This window comes from Carya illinoinensis, chromosome 11 (genome assembly GCF_018687715.1).
Source record: "Carya illinoinensis cultivar Pawnee chromosome 11, C.illinoinensisPawnee_v1, whole genome shotgun sequence".
NCBI classification, from domain to species: domain Eukaryota; kingdom Viridiplantae; phylum Streptophyta; class Magnoliopsida; order Fagales; family Juglandaceae; genus Carya; species Carya illinoinensis.
The window spans coordinates 24153436-24158929 of NC_056762.1; the positions used below are offsets into that span (position 1 = coordinate 24153436).

General features: G+C 35.7%; 1 non-coding gene across 1 annotated transcript; it reads left to right on the plus strand.

The window, feature by feature from the left end:
* The first annotated feature begins 4242 nt into the window (after nucleotides 1–4242).
* LOC122283589 lies at nucleotides 4243–4350 on the plus strand. Its single transcript, XR_006230987.1, has one exon. It is a non-coding gene; the product is annotated as a small nucleolar RNA R71 (small nucleolar RNA).
* The last annotated feature ends 1144 nt before the right edge of the window (nucleotides 4351–5494 follow it).

Sequence of the window (5494 nt, forward strand, 5' to 3'; positions counted from 1 at the left end):
TCAAACCCCATGAATGTCCTCCTTTGAATTTGACTTGGCTTGACTTGCTCTTTTATAAACTCTAAAATTAAATCTAAAAAAACTGCTTAGGAGTATCCCAACATAAATAGAAATTCAATTTAAGAATACACATTAATTCCTATGATTTCTATTCCTATTTTAGCATTTTAGTCCAATAATAGGGTATTTAGAGTGCACTTTCGCACACTCATCACACCCACCAACTTACTCATTGCTAGTTCCTAGCAATTTTCATGTCAAAACAACGAAAGAGACCAAAGAAAATCACACATAAAGGCTATCAAGTCACACTTTCCAGATTCACATATCAAAACAATCTAAGGAATCCAATAACCCATCAAGATCAATCCACCTATAGCAATCCACAGAGTGTGTGTGTGTTCTCCAAGCCATAACCATCTTACCAGCAACATCAAGAATGTCTCAAACAAAAGGTTCAACTTCATAACTCATGGGTATAATAGTGTTTCGTGTAAGGGCTCTCTCTATGGAGTTGATAATTGGTGTATACACACTTTCATGAAAAATTAGACAATTATGTACAAGCAACAAACAAACATTGATCTTATGATAGGAACACTAACAAATGAGACTTCCACCAGCCTTTCCAACAGCTTACTTAGGATCAGAACGGTCAACACAAAAGGTTGTAATGTGGTTTGGTTTCGGGGCTATATGAAAAAAATGGATGAAAGGGATTCAAAAACTTCCAAGTACATACAAAGGGAATTTTATTAAATATCCTAATAGACCACACTTCTCACTTGATGTACTCTCCAACTTTTCAGATCATCAAATAATAATGCTTTTCCTTCTTCTTCCTCTTTTTTTTTCAACAATTTGATGGATAAACACATGCCACTTTTGTATTCTTTCCATTTCTACCAACTTTTTTCTTTTGGAGCTCACTGAATTGAACACTTTGCAACTTGTACTCTTCTCTTTTTTTTTTTTTTCTTTTTCTTCTTCTTCTTTTTCTTCTTCTTCTTCTTCTTCTTCTTCTTCTTTTTAATAGAAAATGATAAAATAAAATAAAGAAAATACAAATTCCACACCTAGTATACACTTGGAAGTAAAAAGGGTAAGAAAATCAGTGTATAGGTTATACTCCAATGTGGAGAGGCATGGATGATATGGGCATATGAAAAGAAAAAGCTACATATGTTTATTGGCTCAAAGCTGGCTACTAGGGGTCTATGATGGAAAGGGATAGCTTGGAAAGGGATATGTTTATTCGTCATATCCCAAGTATATCCACCATCGTACCACAAATCATGTAATGATATTCTCAAAAGAAGTGCCCAATCCAACAGATTAATAAATGTTTATCACAATTTACTGCATTTGTATGCTCTCAATCCTCTCCAAACTCACATGAATATTTAAGCAAAAGAGTTCTCTAACTACATGTGTCAAACCGCCATCTTACCACAAAACTTGGATAAGTGCATTAAGGGTTCTGTGAATGCTTCAGCAAAAATGATTATGGTGGGTTTGGTGAATTCACGAAGATGGCTATGAATGTGAATGAGTACACATGTGAAAATGATGCACGTGTGATGCAAATTAAAAAAAAATTGACACATGAAAATATGCCACAGAGTTCCAACAAGCATTTTAAATACTGAATTTGCACCACCACCCCCCAACTTAAATGAAACATTGTCCTCAATGTTTAAGAATCAAAATTGAATGAGGAGTAACTGAAAATGGTAGAATACACCTGATGAGTGACAATGGTAGCTCGCTAAGCACCAAAGATGGTAACCTGAAATGATGAAATGAAATTATCCTGCAATCAAAAATAAAGAAAATAACAGCAAACAAAAAGGAAAAGAAAGAAAATAAGAAAAAACAAAAATAAAACAAAGCAAAACAAAAGAAATAACGAAAAACATACCTGGGTGGAGTGGTCAAGGCTGATAAACTGGATCCACAAGTGGAATGTATTCCACTTCCGGAACTTGCCTATCAATTAATACTTTAAGGCGTTGACCATTTACTTTAAAGATCCGACCATCCTTAGGATCTTCTATTTCTATCGCACCATTTACAAAAACATTCTTCAATACAAAGGAGTCAGTCCACCTAAACCAAAGTTTTCATTGGTGCTTGTGAAATCCAAAATCATATAAGTATATTCGGTCATTAGGTTTAAACCTCTTCCTAAGAATATTTTTATCATGAAACATTTTCATTTTAACCTTATAGACTTTAGACTTAGGCAAAGGTTTCAATTTAACTCTTGGTGCTTTCATACTTACAGGAATCTGTTTTTCACATTTCTTAGGCAACTCCTCAAATATCTGTTGCCAAGCCTGTGTGCCATAATCCTGAGTTTCATCAAAAACAGTACAAATATCAATAACATCAGATGAATCACTAATAGATGTATCAAACTCAGTATTCACGAGGGAATATTCAAGGGAATCAAAATTATGAGTTGTGTGAACTCCCTTGTCTATGAGTGCTTCAATCATGTACGTTTGGTGGCACTCGTCATCTGTCGGCTATTTCTGAATATGGAAAATGTTGACCTCCATGGTCATGTTTCCAAAAAATAGCTTCATCAACCCATTCCTGCAATTTATAAGTGCATTAGCCGTAGCAAGGAAAGGTCTACCTAATATGAGAGTAACCTTAGAGTTAGACTCAACAATTGATTGAGTGTCCAAAATTAAGAAATTAACAGGATAATAAAACTTGTCAATTTGGATCAAAACATCCTCAACTATCCCTCTCGGTTTCTTAACTGAACAATCAGCCAACTGAAGCACAACAGAAGTAGGCTTAATTTCACCCAAATCAAGTTGCAAATAAATGGAATAAGGCATCAAATTAACGCTAGCTCCTAGATCTAGCAAGGCTTGTCCAAACTCATGATTCCCAAGATTACATGCAATGGTTGGACAACCAGGATCCTTGTACTTAGGAGGAATTCGCTATTCAATTAGAGCACTAACTTGCTCTATCAGAAATGTTGTCTTCTTAACATGGTACTTCCTCTTAACTGTACACAAATCTTTAAGAACTTTTTCATAAGTGGAAGCTTATTTAATAACATGCAAAAGAGGAAGGTTAATCTTTACCTGCCTGAGGTTCTCCAAGATTTCATTACTAGGATCCAAAGTTCGCATACCAGATTTTAAAGCTTGAGGAAATGGTACCTTAACTGGACTCTTGATTACCTCGGCTTCCTTGGGGAACTCGGTACTATTATTGCTTTGTTCCTCTTCAACATCCTCTTGCTTATCAGTTGTTGGGATGTGTAAGGACTTACCACTTGTCATATTGGCATTGACTTCTTTTAAATTTTTTTGTGCCATATGCTGACCTTGGGGTGCAGATTGAGGTTGAGAAGGAAATTTGCCACACTCATTCACACTCAAGGAGCTCATTATCTTGGATATATGACTCTTTATCTTTTTGTTTTCTTCAACAACCTGCATAATCAAAGATTCAAACTTTTGATTAGTTTTATTTTGTACCTCAACAAAAGTATGCAAAGTGTCTTCTAAAGGACTCCTAGAAGATGAAGGTGCATGATATGATCTAGAGGGTTGTGTAGGCTGCTGTTTTTCATATTTCCAACTAAAATTGGGGTGATTACGCCACCTAGGATTGTAGGTATTAGAGAAAGGTGCAACAGGCTTCATGTACATACCTAAGGCATTACATTGTTCCTTATACATCTCTCTCATCTCAACAAATGTAGGACACTCTTGGGCAAGGTGATCTACCCCACCACACACAAAACATGGTCCAAAAGACTCTACATGGTTAGCCACATGTGTTGGCTTTAAGTCTTTATTCTTCAATACCTCAGCAGCCTAGTGAGCATCATAACCTTAGCCTTTAGGTTATCTTCTTCCCTGAGATGGTAAATTCCACCACCGTTTAGGTTTCCTGCAGGTCGTGACCTATCTGTGCTCTCAGTAGCACTAGGTCCAGTCCAAGTGTGAGCTTTTTCAACAAGCTCATTGAGGTATTCTATGACCTCATCAGGATCTTTATGTAAGAACTCACCATTACACATCATCTGTGCTCTCAGTAGCACTAGGTCCAGTCCAAGTGTGAGCTTTTTCAACAAGCTCATTGAGGTATTCTATGACCTCATCAGGATCTTTATGTAAGAACTCACCATTACACATCATCTCCACAAATTGACGCTCTCTAGGTGTAAGTCCCTCATAAAAATGGCTCACTAAGCGCCAGTTCTCATACCCATGGTGAGGACACATACTCAATAGCTCATTAAATCTCTCCCAAGACTGATACAAAGTCTCACTGTCCTTTTGTACAAAGGTGGAGATTTACCTTTTTAAAGCATTGGTCTTATGTTGGGGAAAGTATTTATTAAAGAAGACCTGGGTCATCTCATTCCATGACCCAATAGATCGTGGTCTCAATGAGTATAGCCAACTCTTAGCTCTATCCTTCAAAGAGAAAGGAAAGAACTTAAGTCTCACAATGTCATCAGTTGCATTTTGACTATGAAAAGTCACAACTACTTCCTCAAACTCCCTAATGTGCACATATGGATTTTCATTTTCCAAGCCATGAAAAGTAGGGAGTAACTATATCATCCCTGTTTGAAAATCCAATTGGCGAATATTAGCTGCAAACATAATGCATGATGGTGTGGCTGTGCGTGTAGGGTGGAGGTAATCCTAAAGGGTCATAGTGGGTAAATCTTCGTGTTCACTCATTTTCTCAGAATTAGAAGAATTATCAAACAAATGATCAAAAAAACTAAACTCTGACTCTAACACAGGTCAACAAGCAAGCCGACCCAAGCCGTCTCTGTACCTGTGCATGCAAGGTAGAGAAAAACACAACACTAAAAAAACTACAAAAATAAATAGAAAATAAAATAAAGATGCAGTAAACTAAAAAAGGGAACGAAGTTACTGCCTTTACAAACTGTTGAAAAGAAAAACTATCTCACAATTCTTCAACCGTCTCCCCGGCAACGATGCCAAAATTTGATTACACCCAAAGAATAACGCGGTAGTTGTAGCACAATTTTGGTGTGTCGATTCCATAGGGAGACAAATTAAAAGAATAGCAAGAGAAACAAAGAAACTAAAGAAAAATATTAAATAAGTAATGGAGAACAAAGATTAATTTTAAATGTAAATTAAAGTGAAGCAAAGTGATTAATGGAAAAAAAATGCTCAAATTTGACGAACAGTAGAGCGTAGGGATTCCCTTGCACAAATCCAGTATTTTAATTATTCTTAATTCATTGGATAACTCAATTAGGAACTCAATTTATGAAATTCTCAATCAAAAGGTATAGATTTATAAATCAAAATTAAATCAAGTTTAACTCTTTGAAAAATCATTCACCACTTTTAAAAAACGTAAATTACTATCCCTATTGAGAAAATTCAAGGACAATAATATATTTAGGGAGCGATATTGTAGCATAGAACTAAATTAATATAGATAAATAATTGATCCAAACATA